This window comes from Pseudorca crassidens, chromosome 7, assembly GCF_039906515.1.
Source record: "Pseudorca crassidens isolate mPseCra1 chromosome 7, mPseCra1.hap1, whole genome shotgun sequence".
Lineage (NCBI taxonomy): Eukaryota > Metazoa > Chordata > Mammalia > Artiodactyla > Delphinidae > Pseudorca > Pseudorca crassidens.
In genome coordinates this window covers 78252867-78270226 of record NC_090302.1, presented here as the reverse complement: position 1 = coordinate 78270226, position 17360 = coordinate 78252867, and the positions used below count along the sequence as shown (strand labels likewise).

General features: G+C 37.6%; 1 long non-coding RNA gene across 1 annotated transcript in view; it reads left to right on the top strand.

Annotated features, from left to right (window-relative positions):
• The window catches only part of LOC137227091 (uncharacterized), a 185043-nt gene that overhangs the window by 134275 nt on the left and 33408 nt on the right, over positions 1–17360 (top strand). The window contains exon 2 of the long non-coding RNA XR_010944689.1: positions 7582–7708. This is a non-coding gene — a long non-coding RNA (uncharacterized lncRNA). The remainder of the gene's footprint in view (positions 1–7581; positions 7709–17360) is intronic.

Genomic DNA, 17360 nt, shown 5'->3' with positions numbered 1-17360 from the left:
TGGCAAATTTAAGAAAATTGAAATTGTATCAAGTATCTTTTCTGACAAGAACGCTATGATACTAGATATCAGTTAAAGGAAAAATCTGTAAAAAAATACAAACACATGGAGGCTAAACAATACACTACTGAATAACCAAGAGATCACTGAAGAAATCAAAGAGGATATCAAAAAATACCTAAAAACAAATGACAATGAAAACATGATGACCCAAACCTATGGCATGTAGAAAAAGCAGCTCTAAAGGGAAGTTTATAGCAATATAATCCTACTACAAGAAACAAGAAAACTCTCAAATAAACAACCTAAACTTACACCTAAAGCAATTAGAGAAATAAGAATAAAAATACCCCCAAAGTTAGCAGAAGGAAAGAAATCATAAAGGTCAGATCAGAAATAAATGAAAAAGAAATGAAGGAAACAATAGCAAAGATCAGTAAAACTAAAAGCTTGTTCTTTGAGAAGATAAACAAAATTGATAAACCTTTAGTCAGACTCATCAAGAAAAAAAGGAAGAAGACTCAAATCAATAGAATTAGAAATGAAAAAGGAGGGGCTTCCCTGGTGGCGCAGTGGTTGAGAGTCTGCCTGCTGATGCAGGGGACATGGGTTTGTGCCCTGGTCTGGGAGGATCCTACATGCCACGGAGCAGCTGGACCCATGAGCCATGGCTGCTGAGCCTGCGCATCCCAAGCCTGTGCTCCGCAACGGGAGAGGCCACATCGGTGAGAGGCCTGCGTACCGCAAAAAAAAGAAATGAAAAAGGAGAAGTAACAATTGACACTGCAGAAATCCACAGGATCATGAGAGATTACTACAACCAACTATATGGGTAAAATGGACAAACTGGAAGAAATGGACAAATTGTTAGAAAAGCACAATCTTCTGAGACTGAACCAGGAAGAAATAGAAAATTTGAACAGACCAATCACAAGCAATGAAATTGAGACTGTGATGAAAATCTTCCAATAAACAAAACTGTAGGACCAGATAGCTTCACAGGCAAATTCTATAAAATATTTAGAGAGAAGCTAACACCTATCCTTTTCAAACTCTTCCAAAATATAGCAGAGGGAGGAACACTCCCAAACTCTTTCTACGAGGCCACCATCACCCTGATACCAAAACCAGACAAAGGTGTCACAGAGAAAGAAAACTACAGGCCTATATCACTGATGAACATAGATGTAAAAATCCTCAACAAAATACTAGCAAACAGAATCCTACAGCACATTAAAAGATCATACACCATGATCAAGTGGGGTTTATCCCAGGAATGCAAGGATTCCTCAATATATGCAAATCAATCAGTGTGATACACCATATTAACAAACTGAAGTATAAAAACCATATGGTCATCTCAATAGATGCAGAACAAGCTTTTGACAAAATTCAACACCCATTTATGATAAAAAGCCCTCCAGAATGTAGGCATACAGGGAACTTACCTCAACATAATAAAGGCCATTATGACAAACCCACAGCCAACATCGTCCTCAATGGTGAAAAACTGAAATGATTTCCACTAACTGAGGAACAAGACAAGGTTGTCCACTCTCACCACTACTATTCATCATAGTTTTGGAAGTTTTAGCCACAGCAGTCAAAGAAGTGAAAGAAATAAAAGGAATCCAAATTGGAAAAGAGGAAGTAAGGCTGTCACTGTTTGCAGGTAACATGATACTGTACATAGATGCTAACAGAAAACTACTAGAACTAATCAATGAATTTGGTAAAGTAGCAGGATACAAAATTCATGCACAGAAATCTCTAGCATTCCTATACACTAATGATGAAAAATCTGAAAGAGAAATTAAGGAAACACTCCCATTTACCATTGCAACAAAAAGAATAAAATACCTAGGAGTAAACCTACCTAAGGAGACAAAAGACATGTATGCAGCAAACTATAAGACAGTGATGAAAGATATTACAGATGATACAAATAGTTGGAGAGATATACCATGTTCTTGGATTAGAAGAATCAACATTGTGAAAATGACTATACTACCCAAAGCCATCAACAGATTCAATGCAATCCCTATCAAACTACCAATGGCATTTTTCACAGAACTAGAACAAAAAAAATCACAATTTGTATGGAAACACAAAAAACCCCGAATAGCCAAAGCAATCTTGAGAAAGAAAAACAGAGCTGGAGGAATCAGTCTCCCAGACATCAGATTATACTACAAAGCTACAGTAATCAATACAGTATGGTACTGGCACAAAAACAGAAATATAGATCAATGGAATAGGATAGAAAGCCCAGAGATAAACCCATGCACATATGATCACATTGTTTTTGATAAAGGAGGCAAGAATATACAATGGAGAAAAGACAGCCTCTTCAATAAGTGGTGCTGGGAAAACTGGACAGCTACATGTTAAAAAATGAAATTAGAACACTCCCTAACACCATACACAAAATAAACTTAAAATGAATTAAAGACCTAAATGTAAGACTAGACACTATCAAACTCTTAGAGGAACACATAGAATACTCTATGACATAAATCACAGCAAGATCCTTTTTGACCCACCTCCTAGGGAAATGGACATAAAAACAAGAATAAACAAATGGGACCTAATGAAACTTCAAAGCTTTTGCACAGCAAAGGAAACCATAAGCAAGACGAAAAGACAACCCTCATAATGGGAGAAAATATTTGCCAATGAAGCAACTGACAAAGGATTAATCTCCAAAATTTACAAGCAGTTCATGAAGCTCAGTATCAAAAAAACAAATAACCCAATCCAAAAATGGGCAGAAAACACAAATAGACATTTCTCCAAAGAAGATATACAGATTGCCAACAAACATATGAAAGGATGCTTAACATCACTAATCATTAAAGAAATGCAAGTCAAAACTACAATGAGGTATCTCCTCACACCAGTCAGAATGGCCATCATGAAAAAAATCTACAAACAGTAAATGCTGGAGAGGGTGTGGAGAAAAGGGAACACTCTTGCACTGCTGGTGGGAATGTGAATTGGTACAGCCACTATGGAGAACAGTATGGAGGTTCCTTAAAAGTTAAAAGTAGAACTACCATATGACCCAGCAGTCCCACTACTGGGCATATACCCTGAGAAAACCATAATTCAAAAAGAGACATGTACCACAGTGTTCATTGCAGCTCTGTTTACAATAGTCAGGACATGGAAGCAACCTAAGTGTCCATCGAGAGATGAATGGATAAAGAAGATGTGGCACATATATACAATGGAATATTACTCAGCTAAAAAAAGAACCGAAATTGAGTTATTGGTAGTGAGGTGGATGGGCCTAGAGTCTGTCATACAAACTGAACTAAGTCAGAAAGAGAAAAACAAATACCGTATGCTAACAGATATATAAGGAATCTAAATAAATAAACAAATGGTGCTGAAGAACCTAGGGGCAGGACATGAATAAAGACACCTATGTAGAGAATGGACCTGAGGACACGGGGAGGGTTAAGTGTAAGCTGGGATGAAGTGAGAGAGTGGCATTGACATATATACACTACCAAATGTAAAATAGATAGTGGGAAGTAGCAGCATAGCACAGGGAGATCAGCTCGGTGCTCTGTGACCACCTAGAGGTGCAGGATAGGGAGGGAGGGTGGGAGGGAGACACAAGAGGGAGGGGACATGGGGATATTTGTATGCATATAGCTGATTCACTTTGTTATACAGCAGAAATTAACACAACAGTGTAAAGCAATTATACTCCAATAAAGATGTTAAAAAAAAATAGGTCTGACTCTTTGTGGGGAAGAGTTTAAATAAAGGCTGAGAGAGCTATTTTTATAAAAAGCACTATAAGACTTCAGATACCAACAGAGCTGTTAGAGAGACCAAGAGAAGGATGAAGAGAATTCAGTAACAACCCAGCATCTTGAAGGGTTTTCAATTCTTGGCTCACCTAGGCAAATATTTTCCCCCAGTTGCCTTGGAGGTATCTAACAACAAAAAAAGATCAAAGACAGTAAGAGGACAAGAGCAAACTTTGCCTGGAGGCTTGTATGGTATCAACATAGAGCCTCCCAGAAGAAATAGCTAATGGGGTAGAGGTCAGATGTATCTGGTTAGAACCCCAAATCTTGCATAAGTACAGATGGGAGTTAGTAACTTTGAACGTTGACAGTTATATGAGCTCTTTGTATCTCCAGATTGCTGTGGCTTAAGGAAGTTTGTGTTGCACTTTATTGTTTATAACCATATTCATATTCAAATATTGTAAATTCAGGCTATAGTCATTTAAATTGTGGAATAATGGGTTAGGGTTAAACTTTAAGTATATTGTTTCTCTGTAAATGATGCAGCTTGATAATGCAATTCAAATGTTCTTGGTTGTCAGAATTTAAGGAAATTTTCCTCATCTCACTCAATGTTTCTTTTATACATTTTGAAAATTCTAGAGTATTTCAGGCATACAAAAAATGACAGAAAATATTTTTTTTCTAAAACCTATGCACTCACGGATACAATTTTGCAAATTTTTATGTTTTTATATATTTACTTCAGCTCTATTTTTTAAAACAATAGGGATCCAGTTAAAACAATCTTTTTCTCCATCATTTCTCCCCATAAGTACCTAGTATGTTAAAACTAGTAAACTTCTTTGTGGTCTATATTTTTTATGCTATCCATATTCCAGTGCTTCCACAAATGATATACGGTTTTGCCAGATACATTTAAATTTTTTACCTAGCAGATACATACATTGATCTTCCTGCTTTTTAGTCTGAAGCCAGTTTCTGTCTGTGGAAAAGCACTCAGTTCATCCATAGCAGGCCAGAAATGCTGAAGAGTTAATATCCCTGGACAACCCTAAACAAATGAGAGATTGATGGAAAACAGGAGGTTAATGCATCCAGCTGTGATTTCATGGTCATTGTTTCAAAGGAGAGTAATTAGTGAATTGATTTAAAGAAAAATGTTAAGTAGATAATTTACTGGAAGATCACACTTATGGCAAAACTCACAAAGGTGGTTTGTGTGCAAAATCTATGAGTCTAAGGAGTGTGAGGTATGGAGGGGAAACCTGTCTCAAGGATCAAGGGTCTGAATTACTCTGAGTTCCATCTTTAACCACTGTCTCTCATTTTCTTATTGATGCATCCATTCCACAAGCATGTGTTCATTCTGAGTTATACTCCATAGCATATCTGGGAGGTCCTAAAGGAAATGAGCAAAGCTGGCTACAGTAGTAACATATTCATTTAACACACCTTGCATTGGTTTTCTTCCCTTTCTTCCTTTCTCATTTCTCCACTTTCTCTTCTTGTGCTTACCTTACAAACAAAATATTTACCCCAAGACCTTTGTCTGATGGTCTGCCTTTGGAGTACCTCAGACTTAAGACACGTGATCTAAACTGCTCTGTATATACGTATTTCCTTTTCACTTCTAGCCATTCTTTCATCTCAGGCACATAAACAGCAGCCACAGAGTCCACTGATATTCTGAAACAGGTGATGCCAATTTATGACTCTGTGCTTTGCCTAATCTCACTTATGGTTTCTGTAGACTTCCTATACAACACGCATCTCAGTGCACATGGCTGGCTCTAACCCACATGCCTGTTTCCTTCCTGATGTTACTACCTCTTGCCTGAAATGCGCTTTACCACTGCCTTTGAAGTCTGGCTCCTCCTTCAAGATTCTACTCAAAACTTTACCTTTCCCTAAAACTTTCCCTTGACACACTGAAGTTGAATTACTAGCTCCTCAAAATATTCAGAACACTTTGCCAATATAGGACTTATCACAGTGTTTTGCTCAATATACTATCATCCTTAGTGACACATCTGTGCTTCTTGGTCAATTGTAAATTCCTTGATAGCATGAGCTTGGTGCTACTGTGTTGTACAGTTTTTTTATACGTTATATCAGCATCTGTTTAATAAACCCATAATACGTAATAAGATTAAATGACTATTATAAAGACTTTAAAAGTATTTTATAAGCTAGATTTAACTTACTAAATAGACTTAAAAATACATTGTAATTAAAGTTTTTAATCTAATTTTGTCACTTAATTTTGAAAAAGTGCTAAAATGTAAATCATATTGTCTGCATAGCAGGTAAGTATGGTAGATTGAAAAATTATAATTATTCATCTTTACCAATATTTACACTGTTGTTTTTGCTTCATGATGTAGAGAACATTCTCTCTCATCCCTAGATTGTAGGTTTAGCTATGTTATGTGCTTTGGACAAAGATATGTCTATGGAAATGACAGTAAAACAATTACACATTAAGACCATAAGGGGACTGGCATGATTTTGTTTTGTTTGTGTGTATGCCTCTAACATTTCCATGCAACAGCTTCCCTTGGGTAATGGCTATCCCTTCAACATCAACCCCAGAATGACACAAATGGAGAAGACCAAAGCCATCTAGAAATGTATTCTGGAGAAGGGAAATCTCAGCTGAGAGCAGAATGTCATACTTTTCTGCCAATAGAAATTCTAATAGTAGGTTCTGTCATGCAAAAAATGTGACCCTAAAAACAAGACATCATAAAATAATAAGTTCATTGCTAATGTCACTTTTCATAATTTTATTATTTTTACCAACTTTGCTTGGTTAAGTAAATTATCTGTGGGTTCAACTAAGTGCCACCCAGGTTGTATTTTCACATACAAACTCCAAAAAGATGAATGGTTAGTTTTAATGATTCCATCTTATAATTAAAATCAACAACTACAACAATATTAAAAAATCTCAATTTTTAGAAGAGAGAGGTATCAATTATTTTCCACCACCTCACAGTTATAGGTTTATCACATAACCGGCTATATTCTACTCAAATAATTGAGACATGCCTCTGGCACTGGAAAACTAATTACACTCTCTTTTTACACTTAATAAGTCCCATAAATCTTAATGTTTAATTTTGCAGCACAATATTTCATCTCATACAAGGTAAAAAAATGTAGCTTTCCTTGGCAGGAAAATAACATAACAGAACAATTATTAGTAAATGAAAAGTCACTAGTCTATAAATTCACATTATTAGATTATTTCATTGTTTTGGTCACTTGAGGCTCACGTTTATAAACCTTGCATCTTTCTTTGCAGGTACACTTCTTTATTAAAACTAAAATGTAACCATAATTCAAAAGTGGAGCCATAGCAATGCTTAAGATAGTTACACCCATTTCAAACCAAACAATTCTGCTCAAGTTGGTCTCTGTAGGTTCATTCCTGCATTTCACAATAAGACAACCGAAGGCCTTTGAAATGTGATTATGAGAGAATGACAGCCAAGCTTTTGAAACTCTCTATGAAGGAAGCTGAGTATATAGTTTGCTGCTATTTGGTTTTCATTCAGTTTGAAAGATACACAATCATATGTTTATGATTATTGGGGAGTTTCAGAATATTTCCAGTAGATATCTAGGAATATGTTAATTTCTGTGCCTTCTATTATTATCCACATTCACTCCTTCAGAAAATATTTATAAGTGTCCCAAATAAAAAATGTTATTGCTGAAAGATACACTATTTAGGATCATAGTGTCTAAGGGCTGGAGAACACACACGGTTTATATTATAAACCTTTCCTTTATTCCTCTATTCCAGTGATTAGCAAACTACACATCCTGAAGACCAAATCTAGGCTGTCACCTTTTGTGGTAAACTTGATGGGAACACAATTTCTGTTGATTTGTGAATGATCTCTGGCTGCTCTCACGCTACAGTGGCTGAGGTGAGTAGTTGCAAAAGAGACTGAGTGCCTTGAAAGGTCTCAAAGATTTCCTGTCTGGCCCTTTGCAGAACATGTGTACTGAATCCTGCTCTATTCAATACGGTTTAATATGCATGCTTACTGTATAGTGGAATTGTGCACAGTTTAATGTGTAAAATGAGAAAATTGGATTTTTAGAGAACTTAAGTGGTTACTTAACATCGTGTAGTTAACTAGAGGCAATCCTTATACTCAACTGATATTGCATTGCTCTGAATTCAGTGTGTTTCCTCTACCACAAGACTATGAGACCTGCTAGTTAAGCTGTGAAAACGAGGCATCATTTAAAAATAGGGCACTTATTAAAAAATATTCATTAGCCACTTCATAAAATTGAGATTTTCATTTGTATGTAGGCTATTGTATTATTTCATATAATGAAGCATATTTTAGGGACTGGATCAATTTGGCTACATGATAATCCTCATCGTGTTTTTAGCTGAAAGAGGCAGCCAGAAGGACATCTCATTCAATAACCTACTGTCCAAGTTTCTTGACTACCATCCTCTCTATCTTGACCACAGTTATTATCAGGAGCCAGACAACCTACTGTCATCATGCATGCTCACTTGTAAAATGACAAAATTATAGATTTCTCTCTGAGCTTATGTTTTTCCACTACTCTAGCTTTATTCCCCCAAAAAACTGATCTTCATGTATCAAAAATGCATATTCCTTTTGATTTAGAAATTTACTTCAAGGCATTTATACAGTAAGTTATTCTTGTACTTTATACAAATATATTTTATTTCGTAATGGGGAAAAATCTGCCAATTACCTAAATACCAATAGAAAAGATAAATATATCTTGGTATGTCCAGTTATTAAAAATAATGGGGCTTCCCTGGTGGCGCAGTGGTTGAGAGTCCGCCTGCCGATGCAGGGGACATGGGTTCGTGCCCCGGTCCGGGAGGATCCCACATGCTGCAGAGCGTGAGCCATGGCCGCTGAGCCTGTGCGTCCGGAGCCTGTGCTCTGCAACGGGAGAGGCCACAACAGTGAGAGGCCGCGTGCCGCAAAAAACAAAAAACAAACAAACAAAAAAATAACGAATTGACTTTTTATAAAGTTATATCTATAGCACATATTATGAATGAAAAGAGCAAGATGCACAAATGGGAGTAGATTTTTCTGCTCAGTCCCCCTCTCTTCAATGTGATTATCTGCTTGTCGTCCTCTGTTTAGCTTCATTGCATTGCTATGGGCCAGGTGCCTGAGACAGAAACTTAGTCTCCTTTGCACCACTGTTTCCCTTGTCTGTTATTGGTCGGTTGTACATATTATCTACAAAATAACACTCCAGCTCAATCCCTTCTACCTCATTCCAGCTGTCACAGCTCTAGGTCAAACTCTTATTTCTCTTTGCTGAACTTCTGAACTCCCGCAACAAACTCCTGACCCCTGTTTGAGAAAGCAGTATTTCTTCAAGTCTTTGCAATTAGTTCTCCCCATCACCTTCAAGCATTATTTTTAAAGAGACACATGAGTACATCAATCTTGTTTTTCAGAACTTTGAATGACCCTGTTGCTCTTGTGATGAAGCCTAACCTCCAATCATAGAATATCTTTTCTTTCATGACCTGGCAACAGCTCTCCTCTTCTGTAGGGGTCAGAAATCTCTTGTGCATGCAGGAACCAAGAAGGAGATGTCAGTTAACAAAATCAACCTTGTGGAGTGTGTGTCAAGTTTCATCTGGACAGCAGCTCCTCAGATTTGGGCAAGCATTCCCATCTGATGGTGTGTGTCCAGTCTCTGCCTTTATTACCACCACTAACTCCCATTATTAAATATGAAAGGCCAGCTCTAATATCACTTTCCTTTCATAGTTATTTCTGACCAACCCTTCCTCCATCTCCCACCCAAGTTCAAATTAAATGCTTTCTTATCTGTGTCCAGGACACTCCATCTATATTCTCATGATGGTCTTTATCACCATATATTTTAGTTATCATTTGACATGTCTATCTTTCTTCCTAAAATGTGATCTCCATGAAGATAGGGAGTATACCATTTATCTTGTATAATTCTCAAGGCTGAGGTGCTGCATATATGAGAAATGAATTGACATTTGAAGCATCAAAAAGTAAGACTACAAATAAAATGCTTCATGGACTGAAAAGCAAAGTATGGTTATATGTCATAACACCAAGGAGGATGATAAATGCTTCATTGAAGGAATGAGTTTTCAAATGAATCTTGAAGAGCAAATAGGAATTTCCAGATAGGAGATGAAGTTGTGAAGGATGAGAGGGAGAGTGAGAGAAGGGATTCTGTACTCAGGAGACGAGCATTTGCAGACTCGCACAGGTTGTGGCCTGGGCTGGGAATGGAAGGCTGTCAACCACTAACAGTGAATCTCATGGGATGAGGAGAGGTGGGAACTAGCTGGGTTCTAGGACTGTAGACTGAGTTCAAAGTGATATACAGATTCCAGATGTCATCGTAAAGTTTCGAGATTTCATCTTACTGGTGTGGGATGTCAGGGACATTTTTAAAGTGATTTTGTTATAACATGATTTATGTTATATCTGTTACTTAGGAAAAAATATAGTTCTTTCAGCTACATAGAGACCAACTTGGCTGGAGAAGCAACTTGAGAAGGTTGCTGAAAATATATAAGGTCCAAAGATGAGGTATTGAGTTGAGGCATGAGAGATGGGAGAGCCACAGATGGTGGATATGCAGAACTTGCAGTTTGTGAATTATGCCTTCTTTCCAAAGCAGAACCCTTTGGCTAGAAGGCTCACTGATCACCCAAAATGCTCCCTTCTTATGTATTCTCTAACATACTTTGGGAGGAAGAGCTCTTTGATAAAACCCATGCCTCTGACCCTCAGTCCATATAAGAGACCCTTAGTCCTCATGTTCTCCTAGCCCTTCTCCCACACTCTAGAAGCAGATGCACTCACAGGATGTCTCTGTTAATCTTTTGTTTTATACTAACTAGGCTGTGAGGATAAGTATCTTGAGGAAAGTGCCTGTGTGTTGTCTTGTATATCTTTTTAATCAAGCATGGTAGGCTGCAGCGGGCCTCTCACCGTTGTGGTCTCTCCCGTTGCGGAGCACAGACTCCGGATGCACAGGCTCAGCGGCCATGGCTCATTGGCCCAGCCGCTCCGCGGCATGTGGGATCTTCCCGGACCGGGGCATGAACCCGCGTCCCCTGCATCGGCAGGCGGACTCTCAACCACTGCGCCACCAGGGAAGCCTTTTAAATCTTTCTAGCTTTGACTGCCTTTCTACACTTGCCTCAATAATTTGAGATAATGCTTTCCTTAATGACTAAGTGTGCAAAATAGATTGTTAATTTTTATTTAATAAAACACATACTGTGCTTTAAGTGCTACATCATCAAAAACCTGATATAGATTCAGCTATGAAAATTTAATTAAATTTTCCCTCATAAAAGCTGTCTAAAAATTACTCTATACAATGTAGCTGTGCTATAAGAGAAATACTGAAATACTGCTAAAGATTTCAATTAAAGTATAACAGAGAACAAATGAAAAATTAAGAAGATAATTCATTCTTTTATTATTGAATTAAAATTAGGAAGAAATTACATTTTGCAAACAAGTAGATACATCTTATGCCACATATTTCAGCTTATATTGTTTAATGCTTTAAAATATAAAACTATCAAATAATAGTTAAATCATTGTTCTTATCTGAAATTGGTTAACTTTGTGAATTTCATCCTTTTAAAGAGAACCAGTTGTGTCGATTTTTTTTTTTTTTTTTTGCGGTACGCGGGCTTCTCACTGTTGTGGCCTCTCCCGTTGCAGAGCACAGGCTTCTGACGCGCAGGCTCAGCAGCCATGGGTCATGGGCCCAGCCGCTCCGTGGCATGTGGGATCTTCCCGGACCGGGGCACGAACCTGTGTCCCCTGCATCGGCAGGCGGACTCTCAACCACTGCGCCACCAGGGAAGCCCAATTGTGTCGATTTTGAATAAATTCTTGGCTGGCATTAGCATCTGTTCTCCGCGGGCCTTTTACAGTAACGGCAGTGAAATGAGCACCATTTCTTGTATCTCTGTTTCATATGTCCCTCAGTGCTACATAGCTAAAGACCATTAAGGTCAATTTAATAATATCTATGCTCTCCTAATAATTAAAAAAAATTACTAGAGAACATTTAAAACTAGAGTAAAGTGTAGACAATGAAATACAAAGTCAACCTCTCTTTTGGAGGGAGGATAAATTGTTAGCGCTTTAGAAAATGTGGCAGTATATAACAAAAGAGTTAAAGATTCTCCTTGGTGAGGGGTTGAAATGAATAGGTAGGACACAGAGTAATTTTAGGACAGTGAAACTACTTTTTATGATATTATAATGATGGATATGTGTCACTATACGTTTGTCCAAGCCCATAGAATGTACAACACCAACGGTGAAACCTAAGGTTAACTATGGACTTTGGGCGATTATGATGTGTCAATGTGGATTTATTCTTGGTAAGAAATGCACCATTCTAGTGAGCAGTGTGGATACTGGGGAAGGCCTTACATGTGTGGGAGCAAGGAGTACATGGGAAAACTCTGTATGTCTCTCAATTTTGTTATAAACATAAAACTGTTCTAAAAAATACTGTCTTAAAAATTATTGATGGAATTACATTTTATCAAGCCAGAACTTAGAACATGTGTTTGTTTTCCCATCTACCCAGAATAACATTAAAGTAACTGTAACTTAGAGCTGTGTGGCAATACTGAAAAGACAAAAACCAAAAACAAGAAAAGCATTTGTCCCCCGTGGAGGAGGGGTTAAGAGTCTTTGAAAGAGAGGGAGCATATTATACCATTTTAACATTTAAAACAAAACTTTAAGTCAAAGTTTACACAGAAGATGATTTCCAAGAAGATAAGGGCTGTTTCTCTCGGTCTCTTGATTCCATTAGGACATCTTGTTGGCTTCAAAACAAGAACATTGGGCTTCCCTGGTGGCGCAGTGGTTGAGAGTCTGCCTGCCGATGCAGGGGACACGGGTTCGTGCCCCGGTCTGGGAAGGTCCCACATGCCGCGGAGGGGCTAGGCCCAAAGCCTCAATAATCTGAAAATATTATTTGAATAATGCACTTTATCAAGGCTTCAAACCATTAAAATATCCCATTCTCTGGTTAAATGTGAATAATGAATAACCTCCAGTTTGAAAATAACAATTATTGAGTGATCTTAACATCAGTTAGTCTTTGCTCTAGTGAGTTAAGGATTACATGGCAGAATGACTTCTTAAGTCTCAAAAGAATGGAAAGGGCTCTGTCCTCAATGTACCAGAAAACCCATTCTAGAGAGACAAATATTAGCGTCCAATCTAGCTGTGCCAACATCTGTTTGCCTGTCCTCTGGGGAAGAATAAATGTTAAAGAAAAAATGTCAGTTAATAGAAACACTGCTAAGAAAATTGTGCAAGATAAATAGACAGCAGCATTAAGAGAAATTCTCTTTTGCTGAGAGTTGCAATTGTTTTATAGATGGATATTATTTACTGATTTAAACTTATCTCCACTGTTTAAAAATATTATATAAATTTACCACATTTTCTTCCTGATTTTATGATACATACCAACTTGTAAAATTTTTGCTTAACCCAAACTCTATTTTAGTGACAACATATATACCATTAGGTATTTTTAAAAGCAACATTATTCACAAGTAAGATAAATTGTGTATTCTAAATAATAGATTTCTTATTGATAAGTAAGCAAACATTATTTTTAGGAAATATTTAAAGAAGCAAAAATAATATATCACAAATTATATTCATTCCAAATAATGCTGAATCTCAGTTAGTGTTATTAGTTTCAAGTAATCTGAATTTTTTCAGTACATATAATCATGTATGAACAATGCACATGATTGACTGTATAAAAGGAATTGGAAAGGAGAAAAAGAGTTTGCTTCTATAGATGAGTGATCATAGATTTTATTCTTGAATTTACCATTAACCCAGAGTAATTTTTATCTCCTTCCTTTACACCTGCAGGTTTCTGATAATCTTACATTGCTTGTCTTTAAGGTCAGCTGTTATGATTTAGTCTTTATATATACTAAAACTCAATGTAATATTTAATAAATATTTAGATAAAGCTTTAATAAAAACTAGCTTATCACTAAATCAGTTAAATCACATAATCAACCTAAAACTTGTCTTAATGCCAAGGACCGTTGAAGCTTGCTGCCTTAAACTATATCTTGCAATTTGAAATGCAAGAGATATAAGAACAATTCTTATCAGTTATATAAGCATCATTGTGTCACTGTATTCAGGTTGGCCCATTTACAGTTTTCAATATTTAAGACAATGCACTATCCATGGGCACTCTCTAATGCTAATTCAAGGGCCTGCATTAATTTGTTCGCTATACCTCTAGTTTACTATTTTTTAGAAGTAGGGTTAAGACTAATATAAAGCAAGCTCTGCAAATTTTTATTTTTCTGTGATTTCCTGTGCCATTACTGTGATCTATGTATCGATAGAATCATGGACCAAGTCTCTCTGATCAATGGCAAAGACCATAGCGTGTTACATAATAAAATGCAGTTCATAGCTTTCTTACAGCATATTTATTTTAAATTAATATTCAGTAGCTTCTGAATCCCAGAAAAAGTCTGGCACCCAGAAAAAGTGAATGCAAAAGTCAGTTGCAAGTAAATGCCATTATGTCCTTATTGGCATATTCACATTCACTACTGCAAAAAAATGATGATGAGAAATATCCCAGGTTCTAACCATTCACAGCCAGATGTGATGCAGATAAACAGCCTGGATTTTATCCTGAGAAATAAGTTAGTTAGTTTGTGCAAATAAGGTATAGCTTCTAACCATAAGTAGGGAACAAAATGTCCTAAGAAAGAAAATGTGAATGTATAATCATTCTTGTTTAGTCTAGCAAAACCTCGCTAACTCACACCTCCTGAAGGGAATCCTAATCAATAGTGATGAAAAAAAATTATAATATGAATTTTAAGTACATTAGTGTGATCCTGATACTCATCTTTTATTGATGGTATCTGAATAAATAAAATAAATTTAATTAACATTAAATGCTATATATGTGTATGTATATATATGTTTTATATATAGCACATATATATTTTCTCAGCAGATTTTCCCACACGTGCACTAAAAAGTCCTACATGAACACAGTTGTAAATTATGAGAAAATTTTAATGAATAAGAATCCATGAAATTTCCCCTCTATAAAATGTCAAACTAGAAAGATATTAAGTGGTTGAAATATAGTGTTCTGAAACCTCTATGCATCTCAGTTGAGAAAGAATGGAATTTTACAAAGTAAAATATATGATTGTTGGTAATTGTTTAGCCTTGAGACTCTTATCCTCCACTCCCTCACGTATGGGAATAATAATATTATCTTTTTGTTAAGATTGTGACATTTGAAGGATAATATGCATTGAAGTGTTTAGCATATATCTGGCAAATAGAAGACACTGGACATTGTATAGTAAATATTATTACTTTTGCCAATATAATACTAATCATTACTATAAGTAGTGGTAGCAGTAGTCTACTCGTAGTTACATTTTCTTAGATTTGCAATGTTATATTAGTCCGACTCCCATTTTGATGTTTGACCACTGACTTCTTTTAAGTCTCTCCTTTCTCTTCCCTTTGGCACCATAGGTAGGGATGCTGATAAGAAAGTCCTTGCATGTGCTCGTCTCCTCCTTTAGCACTGATAGGACATTTCTATCTCCCGTGCACATGAACATGTTCCCAGTCCAACCTCCTTGACACTGTAAAGGCCCAACTCATTCCCTCTATTTTGCCCATATGGGCCCAAACCTGCTTGTACGTGATCAGCTCTCCCCATGCATTCCTTGTATGAGTTATAAACTTTCAAATTCTTTTGGTGTGTGGAGTATCACCAACCTTGACAACTGAGAAATTTCAAGTGTTGGTCCATTCTGCTTTGACGAAGTGACCAAAACGATGACTGGCAACTCAGGAGGATGCTCTAAGCTGTCACCACCACTCCTTTGAGATCTTTCTCCTCTGGATCTCAGCTTACTCTGCACATAGTGCATGGGATGGCTCAGCTGCTTGTTGGTGATCTTGCATTTTGAGTTGTGCTCCTTTTGTCGAGTCCTCTTGAGCTTCTTTTAAAATTGTTCTGACTTAAATCAGAAGTTTTGGTATTTGGCACTTAAGGATGAGCACAGGATTGGGCTGTCCTTCAGGTATCCCTGGGTCATGCATCTCAGCCCAGACCTATCTGTGTGACGCTGAGTGGATCGCGTGTCTGTGACTGATGCTAGGCTCAGGGAAAAGACTCTTACTCTGTAATTGTTTGCCTGTGCGTCTCAGCCAGGTATTGGCCTCCATTCTACAGAGTGCTCAGGAAAAAGACTGTTATACCCTGTGCAATATATGAGCCCATCAGGTTAGTCAAGAAAAAGAGAGTCAAAAAAAAAAAAAAAAAGAAGGAGAGTGAACCAGCTCTTTCCAGGCACCCAGGTATGACACTAAATTAATGACATGCTCCTGCCAGGAGATTCACTGGACACTCTCACGGGAGCAAATGCTCACTGTTGCACTTACAGAGAAGGGGTGGGCTAGTGCCCTACACATGGTTCAGGCACCTGCCATCTTGGTAAAATTGTTAGGCATCATGTGATCCACTGAAGGTTGCTTCCTTCCTAATGTAGCTAAAAGTCATCTCCTAACATTGTCAGCACAACCTCTGTCAAGTAGGCCCCACACCTGCTAGGTCACTTTGACTTCTGGAGACAACATATTTACATCTTTACATTTACGTATACTGCTGAGGCCTATTTATGAGGTCACGCAGAAATCGTCCCGCTTTGAACAGGGCCCTTATAACAGAAGGCCCGAGAGTCAATACTGATGGCCATACTGCAGGCCCATCTTTTAGTACCTTCTGGAGATTCCTCTATGGAGAAAGCTGTTGCAACTAACTATGCTCCTATGCTTCTTAGATTCTCTGGACAACTCTTGGTGGCTGCACATTGCTTCTCATACGAAAGTCTGCTCGCTTAGGTCCTGGACTCATGATATTAGAGCAACAACTGCTAGTTAACACATTGGACCCTCTTAGAAACTGAGGTTCTCATAGGACTTGAACCTGTGGCACTCTTCAGTCTGCTGTTCTCTGTGTCGTGGGTTATGGTTACAGCACCCCACAAACTCAGCACAGCCACAGAGCCCTCCTTGCTGAAATGGAGATTGCACTTACAGGATAAAGCCAAACCCGGGCTCTCTGGCGTATTCTACCAAAAGGATGAAATGATCTCTCCTGTGCTCCATCCCTTAACAAGTATCACAGTGTTCGAGGAGGTCATCTCTCTCCTAGACTACTTGGCCACCTGGGGAGCCTCTTGGGGTCAACTGAGTGAACAGTACATAGGTTCATATACTGTAAGGGCAGAAGTAACAATCACACATGACAGAGCTCACTAGAGAACTGCTGCTTTTCATCCCTGAATTAGAACATCCTTGATAAGGAGGGAACCCAAGATTAAGCACAATAGACCAAACTCCAGACAGTCGTACTGGCACTGGAGGATGCACTAGCTAACAACTGACCCAAACTACCCATCTTTAAGACTCCTGGGCCATTGTCAATGGT